Genomic DNA, 16,661 nt, shown 5'->3' on the forward strand with positions numbered 1-16,661 from the left:
CTTTACGGCTTGTTCCCTGTCAGAGAGGTAGCTGGTGAACCAGTTAATGGAAGAGGAGGAAAGGTTATGAAGAGAGCTTGGACAGGAGGAGATTGTGGGATACAGTATCGAAAGGCTTAGACACGTTGAGTAGGAGGATAGATACTATATTGCCAGAATCGCAAGCAGAGTTGATGATTTTGAGAAAGGAGAGCAGGGCAGCTGAGGTACTGTGTCTGGGTCTGAAACCATGCTGTATAGGGGTTAGCAGTTGATTGTCCAGCAGGTAGGGTAAGAGTTGTAGGTGGATATATTTTTCTAGAATTTTAGAGATAGGGAACAGGATGGCTATTGGTTGAAAATTGGAGGTTGTAAAATTGCTGCCCCTTTGTGGAGGGAATGATGATGGCTTTTTATTCCAGAGGAGGGGTACATAGGACTCTTGGATGGAACAGTTTATTAGGATGCAGATGGGTAGGGCTATGCTATCAGCAGTGATCTTGAGGAACTTGGATGGAATATTGTCAGGGCATTAGAACAAGGTTTTAATTTATTTCTGTTATTGTATAGTCTGTTAATGGCAGATGTCCACCAAGCAGGTCTGTTGTTCATTGAAGATCTAACTTTGGTCCTATCAGGTATGGCAGAGTCAGTACAATTGTACAGATGTTTGTATAAAGCATTGTTGTATAATCCAGCATAGGTGTCCATTCCATCTGTGAGTGAGGAGCAATGAATCTATTTATACTGTCTGGTAAGAGGTTGTAATTGACCTTGGAAAAGTTTTTTATTCTAGTTGCTGCTAAGGGGGGGGGGGGGTCTGGTGTTATAGTTACTTCTAATGTGATTAGTTTGTGGCCATACCTCACCAGGGACAGCAGTACACTGGGGTGGTGCAGTGGTCCCCCATGTTGGTGAGCACCAGATCCAGGATATTTGAGCCCCTTGTGGGGGCATCATCTAGCTGATCCACAGCATTGGAGTTGACAAAATCCAGGAACCTTTGGGCAAGTCAGTTAGAACACGTATAATTTATCCATTCAGTGGAAGGGTAATTAGTCCCCCAAAACCAGGGGGTTTAGTTGTATCTTGATTGATAAACAAACTAGTAAATAACACAAACCAAAAAAAACCTCAAAAGTCCCAACAGAACTGAGAAGTCACGAACTCTAACTAAAACTGTTTTATTAAGCACTTTTCGTTGCCGCTTATACGGCAAATTCTTCAGATAACTAAAACACAGAATACCAAGAAATTTAAATCCTAAAATGAAATCATGTGATTAAAAACAGTTACACTATTGTGTCGAGGCTCATTAATATTAAAACATTAGAAGCACACAATAAACTTCAAATCATGTATCTGTCTCGCCGCTATACGGTGATCTCTTAAAATACTTTTTCTCATCTCGTCTTAAAGTTGTTAATTTAACCTGAACAATAATCAAAACCAAATCCATGTACATCCACAGTTATGTCATATGAAAGTAGTTGAGATGGTTTAAGTAATTTAAATAGATGACAACATTTCTCAAAGGTAATCGGACTCAAATTAATGGTCGTTCTATTATACAATTCTCTACTTCACAGTAGACTGAAAACCCCATGTAACCATCCACTGTTGAAAAATCATCCAGTGTATTGATTTTGTATTTATACAAGGGTTACACAATGACAGTATGGCCAATATAGATCTAAGTGTGGGAATAACAACTACCCTAATTACAAGTTGAGCCGAAACAATTTAACCAAAATTATCAGAGGTTGACGTAAAAGCTGATGTTAACTTAAGTATGTCATACAAATAAAATATTGATAGTCAGTTTATGATGGCACTATGCTTTAAAGATTGAACTTCAAAAGTTAAAGTGTCCACCTAATACTATTAAAAACAAATTCTACCTGGCTAGACTTCTAAGTTTGAGAAGGCACGCAATGTTGCACGACTCATTCAGTCCTGGTGGTGAGAAGGCATTAAGCCTGATCTGCCAGGTTAGTTCACGCTCTTCGAGTAGCCAGTTCATTGGTACACCTCTACTATTAGTGTGAACTTGATCTATTACTTTAAACTTGAAGGTATGATTCTCGTGGGTCATGCTGTGCATTGCGAGAGAGTTTTCAAATTTCTGTCTCTCTATGGCATAAGTGTGTTCATAGACTCTGTCACATAGTCTACATTCAGTCTTTCCAACATAAAATGCTGGACATAACTGACACTTAGCCAGATAGACTACACATTTAGAATTACACTGGAATTTACCATTCAGTTTGTACTTCCTTTTATTAACGCAAAAGGTTTCACCTATCTCTATATATCTACACATGCTACAACACCCACATATAGTCATACCAACTGATTTACAAAAGGACACCTTCCTATTCTTTTCGACTAAACTTTTAAGGTTAGCACCCCTCCTGAATACTATGTTGGGGGCTTGACTATATTCCAAAAGTAAAGTCTTGTCAAGTCTAATAAGATCCCAATTTTTGTACAAAATGGAACAAATTACTGTACTACTGATATTAAATGTAGTGATAAAACTAGTCCTGAAATCTAAAGTAGTGTTCAAGGTTTGTATATGCCCAAGGGGCTGAAAGGAGTTGTTAAACATGAGTTCTTCCAAATTACATTCTTGGAGCGTGTCAACTAAAATAGGTCTATTGTTGAGAAGTGGTAATATAAGACCCATGTATCTCTTATGGCTGAATTCTCCAATTAAAGATTCAATCAAATCCTCTGGGTACCCCCGTTGTTGAAACATATTACCCAAGAAGGTACATTCAGCCTTAAAATCTGTATCTAGTGATACCATTCTAGCTGCCCTGATCAATTGTCCCTTCACGATAGAATGTTTCTGGTGGAAGGGGTGGCAGCTTGTAAAATGAAGAAAAGAATTGGAGTATGTCTCCTTTCTGTGTATTTTGGACACGTAACACTGGTTACTAATGTCCTTGTACAATTTACAGTCAAGGTAGTCTATCTCACTTGTGTTAAAGTTAAACGTGAATTTCAAAAATTCTGTAGTTGTATTCAAGTAGTCGACAAACACTTGAGCTTGCAAGTTATTACCTTTAAAAATGACAAAGATGTCATCCAGAAAGCGAGTGTAAAATAATAGGCTCTCCCTGTGGTCGGTGTTATTGAAGACATATGTCTTCTCCCAGAATGCCATAACTAAATTGGCAAAACTGGCGCCACAGGGTGAGCCCATCGCAACTCCTTGTTTCTGTAGATAATATATGTCGTTGAAAAGGAAAACGTTGTTTGTTAAAATGATATCCAAGAAGGTTTCAACTGTATATATCTCCTTTGGTGAAACATTCTTAGATTTTAACATCAAACTGGTCCACTCTATCCCCTCAAGATGTGGAATTGGTGTATATAAGTCTTTGACATCTATTGTCAAGAAATTGAGGTCTGGGTCAAATTTCAAACTGTTGATTTTATCCAAGAAGGACCAGGAGTCTTTACAGATATATGGTTCTGACGCCAGGTACTTCTTTAAAATAGTGTTGACTACTTTAATACAAGGATACGTAATAGACCCTCTCCCATCAATGAGGGATCTCATAGGGGGGTTACTTAAGTCTTTGTGGACTTTGGGGATGCCAAAAAGTACTGGGGTCTTGGGCCATGGGAGTGTAATAAAATTAAAAGTATCAATGTCAATTATAGATTCAATGAACAAGTCATTGAAATAATTTTTAATACGATTGTACGCTATGTTCACTTCATTTAGTGAAACTTCCTCGTAAGTGTCACTAAGTAACAAAGTGAACATCTTCTGATTGTAATCAGTTAAATCAAAAATGGCCACCCCTCCCCCTTTATCTGATTTGAGTACCCTGACAGGAGAGTTCCTTAATAAGTTTAACATTTGTTTTTCATGTAGTGTTATATTGGAATTCTTGTTGTTTAAACACAATTTTGTCAATTAGTATCTAAAATCAAGTTCGCACACTTGTTCAAATGTTCTAAGTGTAGAGTGTAGTGGTGGATTGTATGTGCTTGGTACTCTGAATGTTTGATTGTTGTTGACAGATATTTTCCCTAGTAAAACCTCCAAGTTTAATTTTCTCTCAAATAATTTCAGATCAAAAATTAGTTCAACAATGTCCGGAGGTTTACTTGGAACAAAGGTATTACCCTTAGCTAGTAAGTCAACTAATTCAGGGTCAATTCTCATAGAAGAATAGTTATATATTTTAAAATCTCCTGTTTGGTTCACAATAATGTCCAAACTTGGACCTTCATCTCCTGTTATTTCCTGAACCTGTTGTTTCTTTTGGTTCTTTGGTTCTTCTGGTTGTTGTTCAGATTCTTTTTCGGAATCGCTCCTGTCTGGTAGCCTTCTTGAAAATTTTGGTTCACTCTGTTGTGTCGCCCCTTGGGGTCATTATATTGACCCTGTTGTGTAGTGAAGTGTTGATTCTGATTTTGAATTCTTTCACTTCGTCTCACTGGACTAATACAGGGTTCAGTCTCCATAATAATAATAATATTCTCCATATTACCCATGTTGTTAGGAACAGAACTGTTTCCTACAAACTGTGGTTGTGTTATATTAGTCAAGGCCTGCCCTACTTGAGCTAGTGATGGCTTAGGATATGCCCTGCTATTATCATATGCATTTCTGTCCCTTTGAATTTTCTTCACCTTGTTTTGTTTTAATTTATCTAGTAATTGGTCAATACTAAAGCATCTTTCATAGTCATTTTATATCTTGAGAAATCAAGGTGTTCCAATATAACATTGTTCAAGTCTAAAACTTCTTTAGTAAGAGATTCAATATAGATTTTGTAATGTTTGGTCATTTATCTCATGAGTTCAAACCCTTGTTGGTCAAACAGAGAAATGAGTTCGAGATGGAACAAAGAGTCAGCTATTAGGCCCGTGGGGTATTGGTAATGTCTTAGCCCCTTCGGGACTATTTGTTGTTCCAAACAAGAGTCAAAATAGGAGACCTCAAGTTGAAGTTTTTTTAACTTCAAAAGTTTCATATCTAACAATTTCAAAAAGTCGCTAAGTTGCTGTGGGCTCACTTGTTGGTTGTTGTATAAAGAACTGGCCGGTTGCTCCTGGTTAGAGTTGTCACTGAAAACCAAATTAGTAGTGTTCATAATCCATTTGTTAAGTCCCGGAGCTCCAATAAGCCCTGTTCTACTTTGTGGCCGATTTGAACCGTCATCTGGTCTTTGCAAAGTAGCAGCTAGTGTTGGAAACAATGTAAGTTGTGCTGCTGGAACTGCGTCACTGTCAGATATTACTGACACCAACCTGTGCTTGAATTAGGCACATTGGTGTCCGGACTCAAAGAAATGATGTTCCATTCAGAATGTTGTTGCTCTACTCCCTGTAAAGCGTGCAGGCTCTCTTTCTCTTTATTAGAACTCCGAAGAGTATTGTTAAATCTGAGCTGAAAAGGACGCTGTTGAGACAAAGTGGAATCCACTTTGTCTAATCTGTGAGAAAAAGTGTCCATACACTGGTTCATCACTTGTAAAAGGGTTGTTAGATTCCCCAGCTCAGTATGCAGCTGCTGTGACGTGAATAGGTTTGGACTCGTCGGGCTGTTGGTGACACCAGACGCCATAACAACGGTAAACAAACTAGTAAATAACACAAACCAAAAAAACTCAAAAGTCCCAACAGAACTGAGAAGTCACGAACTCTAAATAAAACTGTTTTATTAAGTGCTTTTCGTTGCCGCTTATACGGCAACTTCTTCAGATAACTAAAACACAGAATATCAAGAAATTTAAATCCTAAAATGAAATCATGTGATTAAAAACAGTTACACTATTGCGTCGAGGCTCATTAATATTAAAACATTAGAAGCACACAATAAACTTCAAATCATGTATCTGTCTCGCCGCTATACGGTGGTCCCTTAAAATACTTTTTCTCATCTCGTCTTAAAGCTGTTAATTTAACCTGAACAATAATCAAAACCAAATCCATGTACATCCACAGTTATGTCATACGAAAGTAGTTGAGATGGTTTAAGTAATTGAAATAGATGACAACATTTCTCAAAGGTAATTGGACTCAAATTAATGGTCGTTCTATTATACAATTCTCTACTTCACAGTAGACTGAAAACCCCAAGTAACCATCCACTGTTGAAAAATCATCCAGTGTATTGATTTTGTATTTATACAAGGGTTACACAACGACAGTATGGCCAATATAGATCTAAGTGTAGGAATAACAACTACCCTAATTACAAGTTGAGCCGAAACAATTTAACCAAAATTATCAGAGGTTGACATAAAAGCTGATGTTAACTTAAGTATGTCATACAAATAAAATATTGATAGTCAGTTTATGATGGCACTATGCTTTAAAGATTGAACTTCAAAAGTTAAAGTGTCCACCTAATACTATTAAAAGCAAATTCTACCTGGCTAGACTTCTAAGTTTGAGAAGGCATGCAATGTTGCACGACTCATTCAGTCCTGGTGGTGAGAAGGCATTAAGCCTGATCTGCCAGGTTAGTTCACGCTCTTCAAGTAGCCAGTTCATTGGTACACCTCTACTATTAGTGCGAACTTGATCTATTACTTTAAACCTGAAGGTATGATTCTCGTGGGTCATGTTGTGCATTGCGAGAGAGTTTTCAAATTTCTGTCTCTCTATGGCATAAGTGTGTTTGTAGACTCTATCACGTAGTCTACATTCAGTCTTTCCAACATAAAATGCTGGACATAACTGACACTTAGCCAGATAGACTACACATTTAGAATTATCTTGATTGACTCGAGTAGATCCAAGTAGGCTGAGTGGATGTCCTGATTCACGGAGGGGGTCCTATAGCTGGCAATGACTTGAATAGGGGTCTTACCAACAGTCAATTGCACCTGAAGTAATTCCAGGAAACCATACTGTATAACCAGTATTGAAGTGTATTTTTGCAATGAATAATGATAAACCACCTCCTTTAGTTCTCACCCCTTCAGTTTGTAGTCTGAATATGTGGAAGGAAATGTAACCTGGTATGGCAGGGCTGCTCTCTACAACCTTAAACCAGGTCTTTGTGACTGTACAAATGTCAGCATTTTCCAAGATAAGGACTGCTTCCAGTGAGTGCCGTTTCAGGTTTAGACTCCTAGCATTTAGCAGCATAACACTGAGGTTGTTTTTAGACGGTATTTTTATATTGGGAATTTTGTTCTTGTGACATTGCCTAAAAAGACACTATTGGGGTGGCAAGAGCCTTAGCCAGTAACAAAAATCCCAGGGGTGACAGATGAAGACCATCTCTGGCAAACATTGAGATCTGTCAACCATATCATCCCAGGCTGACAGATACTGGATCCCCTTAGAATGACACCAGAAATGTAGCCAGTTGTTGAAGTCCTTTTTTGTTCATATTGTGGCATCATCCTAGGTGAAGGTAATATACTGTTTAAGGCTAGGGACATACCTGCCTGAGACACATAATCAGAGAGTTTAGTCATGTCTGTCTCTCCGTATAGTCCAATGAGCTATGTCTCAACTTATCCACACCAACATGGACTATGACAGAGACATAACAGTACATGTTGTTGAGAGATGAGTGCATGTATGATGTGGCAGATCCTGGCACCTGACAGACAGCTGACCGTGTCACAACCTTTTCCTTCCTGGTGAGAAGGGACATCTGTGTGTCTCACAATAGAGTCACCTATGACTAAGATGTTTGTTTTTGTGTTGCGCTTATGGGCATCTTTGATGAGACACTGGTGTGAGATGTGTGTACTTTGTTCTGCAGAGGATGTATTATTTGAAGCATGCTTGTGTTTGGGAGGTCTCTGGTATTTAGGTAAGCCTCTGGTAAGGACCTCGGCATATGTGGGTTTATGTATTGTTGGTTTGGTTGGTGCAGAAGGTGTGGTGTGTGTGCTGACAACCTGCTTAGTGTCAGATGTACTGACAGGTGAGCAAGAAAGCCTGGATTCTAGGTTTTTAATATAGATGCATCTTTCACATAGTGAATTTGTGTGTTGTCAGTGTACATGAGGCAATTGCTATATTGCCCCAGGATGCCCATGACTAGGTTGGCTGGAGAAACTGTGGGAAACTGTCCGTCTATAATGATAGGTAAGTTTTAACATGGTCAGAAAGAGGGAGAGGACAGGAAGGAGCAGGTGAAGTAGAGGACAGGAGAACAGGTCATAAAATACCAAGAGCTAGTGGTTAAGATCTGTCTTGGTACCCCAGGAGCTTTGCTGAATGTATCACCTGTCAGTGAGGTACACTCATGAGAGCTCACTGATGGAGCACCAGCTAAGTACTAAGGGAAAATTTGCAGGCATGAATGCCAAGGGTAACCACCTCCACCCAGCAGTGCAAGATGGTGTGCTTCACACAAATATGGGGCTTATGTAGCAAATGGAATTAAGCAAATTCACCAATAAAAAGCTCAAAACTGAGCCCTGTTCCAGTAACCTTCAGTCAGATGAGTTTTAACTGCACGCTCCTGCCATGAGGATGTAAGGGAACCCTCCAACAAAAGAGAGCCTGGTTTTAGTGCTCAAGTTACCAAAACAGAACTAGATTCAGCAGGTCTGAATCTCGTCTATGCTACAGGAATGAAAGTGGAACAAAACAGAAAAGCAGCTCAAATAGAAAATAGTACGGTTAAAATATCTTTCTGTCCCTCTTTCATACAAATTTGTACCTTTGAGTACTATCGTTAGTATCCTTCCCCTTTTTTTCCACATTCTGTGTAGTTTCATATTGCTAGTCATTTTTATTTTTATCTGTTCCTTATATAAAATTATATATTATATATATATATATATATATATATATATATATATATATATATATATATATATATATATATATATATATATAAATAATGTGTGTGTGTGTATGTATAAAATCTTTATTTTTTAATGTTGAATATTCTTATTAGAATCTGTTTGTTTCTTCACTGTTGTTTCCTACCATGGCAGGGAAAGAAAATGTCCATTTAAATTAAAAAAAATGTCTTAAGTGCAGGCACAAAATTCCATTTTCAGATGCCCACACTTTGTATTGTCTAGGATCTCTCCATTTACAAGACTGCTCTGTTTGTCACAGCTTTAATTCTAGAGCCCAGGTAGAAATTAGAAAAAAAAATTGATTTTAAAAGGGCTTCTTTTTTCGGAGAGAGTTTATCTGGAGCTATTTCCACTAAAAAATCTGAAAGGTCTACATTTTCTTCTCTGAGCCCTTCTACCTCTTCCTGCAAGGCTTCAGAGTAATCTAGGAAAATGCCTCCTTCTTATCTGAGTTCTCTTTTGGATCCTAAAAAAAAAATGTATTTATTTATTTACATTTGATAAAGTCTAAATTTTCAGATCTGACCTCAACCTATGATCCGAAGCACAGAAAAAGGGATTCATCAGATTCGACCTAAACATGTGATCTGAAACAAAAGAAAAAAATATCTGATCAAGCTACTCTGTCCAGCATTATTTATCTTCCAAGAATTAGATACCCCGCTTCAGTAGATCCAGTTCCTTCCAGGGTTCCCTCTCCCTTTATGGAGAGATCCCCCTAGAACCCCTTCTGGATTTTCTGATTGCTGTTCCAGGAGCTTCATAGAAGAAGATGTGGAGAGAGTTATAAGAATTATCTCAGCGCAGAGTCTGATGGGTACCGCTTCAGATCAGGAGGTCCGATCTTCTGTCACACCCTCTCTTCCAGTTCCTCCTCTGACTCCTTCCGCTCTCTGAGTCCATGGATCCGAGCTATCTAGCTCTGTCTGACTTGGATCCAAGGATACCTTTATCCTCAGATCCAAAGTTCGTTCTTCACACTTCGGATCAGTTAGATCTGGACAGCTTTTGGAGCCGAGGCCTCCCTGTCGGATCTGAGGTGTTGGAGTTGATTCCAAAGTTGTTGGAGGCATCTCTGCAACTTGGAGCCTCTGCATAAGTTAGCTCAGCTCCAGCTTCTGCCTCAGGGGATTATCCTCAGAACAGGGAGGGACAACAATCCAAAAGCTTGCCTTTTTGGATCTGTGGTCCTCTCCCTCTCTGGGGAGGTCTGCCTTCGAGGTTATGGAAAGAACATTGTCTGTCTCAGCAGCACAGATGTTTCCTGCCCCCTCTGATCGTCAGTCTACAGCCTTAATGTCTCTGCGCTTGGAGAGTCAGCAATCTTTTCCACAGGGATAGCCAGTACTGAAACCCCAGGCTTCCCAATATCCCGACTTCTTCTGATACCTCCCCAGAGCATCCCACTGTGGAGGTCCCTAAGAAGAAGACATGCAAAAGGAAGCAATTGGACTCCCCAGAGGAGTCTCACAGAAGATACAGACTTTGATGAGGATGAAGTGTCCCCACGGTCACCTCCTGAAGATTCAAATTTGGAGACATCCTTGAAATCTTAAAACAGAGAGGTGGTTGGATGTCCAACAACCCTTCATCCGAGGAGTCTGTGTTTCTGGAGGCTTGTGGTACTGACCCGTCTACTTCCTGGGTGACTCCAACCATCAGCAACCTGATTGAGTTGATATCTTAGTGGGCATGGAGGGATCATGACACTACTGAACCAATCCCTTGGAGACCTGACAAAATTATGGCGCCACCGGAAGACAAACAATTTTAGTTTTGGGGAAAAGGAGTTCCTGTTGATGCCATGGTTGTGGTGGCAGGCACTGAAAAAGGAACTTGCTGAGGAGAGTTCCACTGTTCATTCCCCCAAGGATTCTCAGGCGATGGACAGGTTTGGGAAGCATGTCTATGCTTCAGTGATGTTCACCTTAAGGTTACTGAATTATTTGTCACATTTCACAAAGTTACAGAGGGTTTTGATTAAGGAGCTTTCAAATACCCTCTCAGGATCTGTTTCTGAGGAAGTACAGTCATGTTTTACTTCTCATTTGGCCACCCTGCAAATGTATTTCTAATTCATCCATGAGCCTCATTTTGCATGTAGCCGGAGGAACCTCAAGGGCAGCAGGTTCAGGCATGTCCATCAGGAGGCATGTCCAGATGTGCTTATGTTATTTTGTGGAGCCCTTCAAATCTTTGTTCATCAGTGCTCCTTTTGACGGCACATCTTTGTTTGGCCTGAACGTGAAAGACACATTATCCAGATGTGAGAAGGATGGAAAGACCCTGTCTGCCATAGGCATATGTTTTTCAACATCTCAAAGGTCCTTTTCCAGGAATCAATAAGGTAGTCAAAAGATGTGGTTCAAAACGTCCCAGGGACCATTCCAGAGCACATGTGGAGGAAGTCCCCCTACGGGTAGAGGGGTAACTCTAATGGTAGACATCACCGCTGTGGTAAAAGTGGACTACAAAACCAGTGGTCCAGAGATTTGTTCCTTGACAAGACCCTTCCAGCATTCCTGAAAGGAAGCCTGATTGTCCTCCTATGGAGGCAATCAGGGGTCGACTATCCCTGAAATAACAGATACTTGGGTGCAGAGGATTATTTCCAGAGGTTATATAATACCATTTTCCCTTACTCCTCCAATTTCAAGAAAAATCCCTGATGTTCCACCCAGTCAGAGGGAATAAACAGCAATTCAGGTACAAAAGTTGCTAGAAAAAGTCATCCAAGAGGTCCCACCAGACCAGTTAGAATTTGGAACTTACTCAAGATTATTTTTAGAGTCAAAGAAAATGGGACTGGAGACCAATTTTGGATCTCAACAACTCGAATAAGTCAGTTTGATGCAGCAAGTTCCTGATAGTCACGGTTCAGTCCATTTTACCTTTTCTGGCCAGGAATGACTGGATGTGCTTAATAGACCTTCGGGGTGCTTACTACCACATAAAGATAAACAGGTAATCCAGAAAGTATTTACGCTTTCGGCTGGGAGCCAATCATTACCAGTTCAGAGTATGTCCCCCAGGGTGTTTACCAAAATGTGTAGCAGTAGTTAACAGCTCACTTCTGACTGCAAGGATTCTGGGTGTTTCCATATCTAGACAAATTACTCATTACTGTCCTGACCAGGCATCAGTTAACATGTGCAAGAGATCAGGTTCTCCAGACATGTTCTCATCTGGGTATAACCATAAACTATGCGAAGTCTCAACTGAAACCTACCCAAAATTTGGAATTTATAGGAGCACTGTTCAACACAAAGTTGATAGACTCACTACCTCTTTCAGAGGTTCAGACTGTAAGGTCATAGGTCAGAAAAATAATCTGTAGTACCAGGATTTCATCCTACTTGGTCTTTCAAGTTCTAGGATCTAATGTCAGTGGCAATAGCACTAGTACTGTTAGCTAGATTTTACATAAGGATCCTTCAGTGGATGCTAGCAACACAATGGTCGATACTTTATGAACCTATGTTAACCCCAATACAAATCATCCACACATGCAAGAGGGATGTCGAGTTGTCGATTCAACTGGACCAGGTTCTACAAGGCTGTCCGTTCATTTCAGCTCAGGGCCATAGTAAGGGTGGGGGTGGGGCATTTTCTGGGGAAAACAGTCCAAAGCACTTGGTCCCCCAAAGAGACCAACTTGCATGTCAGTGTGCTTTTAGTGTTTCAGACCCTTCAGAATGCTCTCCCTTTGGGGATGATTGCAATTTAAATGGGCAATATGTCAGTAGTTTGGTCCATCAGCAAATAAGGAGGGACCAGATCTTATACCTTGTGTCGAGAAGCGCTCAGTGTGTGGCAATGGATGATCTCATCCAATGGCTTTCTCATAGTAATGCACATTCTGGGGAAGTAACCAAATAACTCCACAGTGTTCAGCCAAAGAATGGTATATAATCCATTTATTAAAATACAAGTTGAGTGCTTTCGTCCAACCCCAGGACTTTCTCAGAACTGATAAAACAGTAAGATTACCACCTTCTTATACTCCTGAGCTACACCAATTATCCAATTGACTAATAAACTAATTAAGTCACATTTTTAACCCTTTCATCAAGCATATTTATTAATAAATTTTGTAATAAAAACATAGTTTTATGTACTTTGAATATGCAACTGTTTTTATTACAAAATTTATTAACAAATATGCTTGATGAAAGGGTTAAAAATGTGACTCTGTTAATTAGTTTATTAGTCAATTGGATAACTGATGTAGCTCAGGAGCATAAGAAGGTGGTGATCTTACTGTTTTATCAGTTCTGAGGAAGTCCTGGGGTTGGACGAAAGCACTCAACTTGTATTTTAATAAATGGATTGTTAGAAAACTGCATATTCATACTGTCCAGTCCTTTGATTTGGGAACTGCAAGGGGGTGGTGTATTGGGGTTAGAAGGCTATTAAGATTGCTTTATCAGATTAGCTTATGCCCAACAGTACATAACAGTACAGAACAGTATGGGACCATCTGGATTGGATCCAAAGATGTTAGTATCTTTGGCTCTGAGGCTGTCTCTGAGTACACTGGCTCTGACTGTTTCGGAGCAGGATGACCTTCTGAACTGAAGCTTCCCTGTTGGAACCGAGGCTTTAGAGTAGACTCCAAAGTTTTTGGAGCCATCTCTTCCCCTCAGAGCCTTGTTATTGAACAACTTAGCTCCGACCTCCGACCTTTGGGGCAGGGGGAGCCGATGGAGCAGAAGCATGGCTTCTCAGCTCTCTTGTCTTCCTTCTCTCTGAAACATTCTGCCTTTGGGGTGGTGGAGAGAGTTCTCTGCTTCAGCAGGACAGGCAGTTTCTACCACCTTGGATCTTCCTTCTGGATCCCATGTGTCTCTGCTCCTTGAGCCCTTCATATTATGCCACAGTGACAGCCAGCCCAAAGTCTCCAAGTTACCCAACAGAGTATTACAATCTCTCCTGACACCTCTCCAGAGCACCCCAATGATGAAGTCCCTAGAAAGAGAAAGTGTCAGTGGAAACACTTAGAGTCCCCTCAGGACTCTGTCACTGAAGGTACTGATTTTTGATGAAGGGGAAGGGTTGCCAAGATCACCACCGAAAGACGTCTCATTTGGAGACATTCTTGAGATTCTTAAGCAGAAGGGTGGCTGGTCTACTGATAAACCTTCCTCAGAGGAATCAGTATTCCTGGAGGCTTTGGGTCTGACCCATCTACCCCCTGGGTAACCCCGGTTGGCAATGAGCTCATTGACTTGATTTCTAGGCAGGCATGGAAGGAGCCAGACACAGTTAAGCCAATGCACTACCTGTAGGAAGGGAGTGCCAATAGATGCTATGGTCATGGCCACCAAGGAAGAACTTGCTGAGCAGAGTTCCTCTGTCCATTCTCCTAACAGGGAATCTAGGGCTTTGGACAGATTTGGGAAGCATGTGTATACTTCAGCAACCTTTGCCCTTATGTTGCTGAATTACCCAGCACACTTTACAAGACTACAAAAGGACTTGATAAAGAAACTGTCAGAATCTCTTTTTGGGACCACTACTGCTGAGACTCAAACTTCTGTGGCTTGTCAGTTAGCAACCCTCCAATCCATTTCTAATTCATCCATGAGACTTATCTCTCATGCAGCTGAAGGTGCCTCAAGGGTGGCGGGTTCAGGCATTTCCATCAGGAGGCATGCCTGAATGCAGTTGTGTGATTTTGTGGAGACCTTCAAGTTTTTGTTCATCAGTGCATCTTTTGACAGCAGTTCATTGTTTGGCCCTAAGGTAAAGGGCACACAATCCAGGTGTGAGCAAGATGGAAAGGCCCTTTCTGCAGTGGGAGTATGGTTTTCAACCCTTCAAAGAACCTTCTGTAGGAATCAACGAGGTGGTCAAAAGATGTGGTTCAGAAAGTTCCAGGTTCCTTTCCAAGATCCATATGGAGATTGTCCCTGGGGGAACTAAAGGGGGAACTTGCATGGAAGCTACCACGCACACATGGCAGAGGAGGTCCGTAAAACCAAGGGTCTAGAGATTCCTTTTCTGACAGACCCTATTAATGCTCCTGAAAGGAGGCCTGATTGTCCCCCTCTGGAGGCAGTCAGGGGTCAATTATTCCTGCACCAGAGAGCCTAGCTAGACATCATAAAAGGTATAAGGGTGCAGCAGATTATTTCCAGAAGTAATATAAATCCCTTTTCCCTTCCACCTCCATCTGTATGCAAATTTCCCAGTGTTCCACCCAGTCAGAGGAAAGCAGCAGCACTAGAAATACAAAAGCTGCTGGAAAAAGAGTCATCCAAGAGATCCCACCAGAGCAGTGTTATAGTCATAAATAAATAATATTAAGAATTTGCCTTTTATGCCTTTAATCAGGAGCAACACTTCAGGATGTGCAAACAGAAATTTTATTTTTACTGCGCTGGGAGACGGTCTTCATAGCAGATGTCAAAATAGTCTCTCTGAACAGAGACAAACCACATTTTTTATACATTTTTCTTATCAAACATAATCATGCACTTTCATTACATTACAATGACTGTGTCCTTTAGAAAACTTTGCAAATGTCCTCATCCCTCATGATTTTCACCTCAGACTTCACGTAAACACCTTCCTATACATGATTCATCTGCTTCCAAGGGGTTTTGTTTCTGACCTTGGATGTTTCAAACATAACCTAGCAACAACGCACTCCTAGCCTGGAGGAGTCAGGCTAACAAATTCCTTTTTTTTTTCTAATAATTACATGCCTCACTTCATGCAACATGTACTATTCTCTCTTATTACATACTAAAAGAATGCAGTTTAAAAGACAGCAACACTGTGGCTTATGAAGATGCATTTTTCCCAGCCCTGCATACAAATTATATTTGCTTTTTAACAATCATAGCATCATTAATAAACTGAAATTAATATGCATTTTAATAAGCTGGTCTTGTCCCATAACAGTTTTCTCCCTCTGACACTGTCAGTGTCATACCATATAATTATATATATATATTTTTTTAACTTGATAAAATACGCCTCAGCGTCATAGTAGTCATCATCATTTTTTTGTCAAAATAGAACTGTCATTGATTTGTGCATGCAGTGGCATTTCATGTGCAGGTGAGGTTAAACATATTGTAATCACTGCCTTTAGAATAGAGAATACCAAAATGATCACAAATATAATAAAAAGTACAATGACAATACCCTGGATTATGCTAGTTCCCAGGTTACCAAAAATACTGCCCTTTGTTCCATGAAGTTTGACACTTTTTCCTGTTTATCATGATAGTCACTAATATATGAACAGCAACGACTCCTTATGAGGGCACATGACCCCCCTTTTGCAGCAAGCATTATATCAAGTGCCATTTGATTTTGTAACACCCCAGTTTGCATTTCAGTCATTTTCAATTTGCCATCCTGATGTGTTGTGAAGTTTTGTTGGCCACCTCCTGTAGAATTTGGGCAAGTATGGTGATTTCAAGTATTGTCCTTTGCACTCCATACCCAGGATTAAAAATTGAAAATACTTGCTCATTCCAGTGGATTGCTTGCTTATTTCTCAGTCTGTCTGCTGGCCGGTGTTCGAAATGTTGAATAGCAGGAGTAATATAGCCTACAAAGCAACATCCAGACCAGTCTGTAGCAACCAGGCACGATTACCACAGATGTAGTAACAGTCACTTATCATGCCCATGCCACTTCCCCAGTCATAGCTATTTAAGTGCAAAGAGTTTAACACACTTTCATGCCTGGTGTAATTACATTTGCATTTTCTTACTGGTACAGTCCCATTTCTGGCATAACATGTCTCCATGATGTGTGGTGCAAGTTGAAGAAACACAACCTTTGAAAAATCAGTTACATTACGCCAAGTTAAGCTGATGTCATTAAGGTCCTTTTCAAATGACACCTGTGATG

Source organism: Protopterus annectens, chromosome 5.part0, assembly GCF_019279795.1.
Source record: "Protopterus annectens isolate FY-2018-M chromosome 5.part0, PAN1.0, whole genome shotgun sequence".
Taxonomy (NCBI): Eukaryota; Metazoa; Chordata; order Ceratodontiformes; family Protopteridae; genus Protopterus; species Protopterus annectens.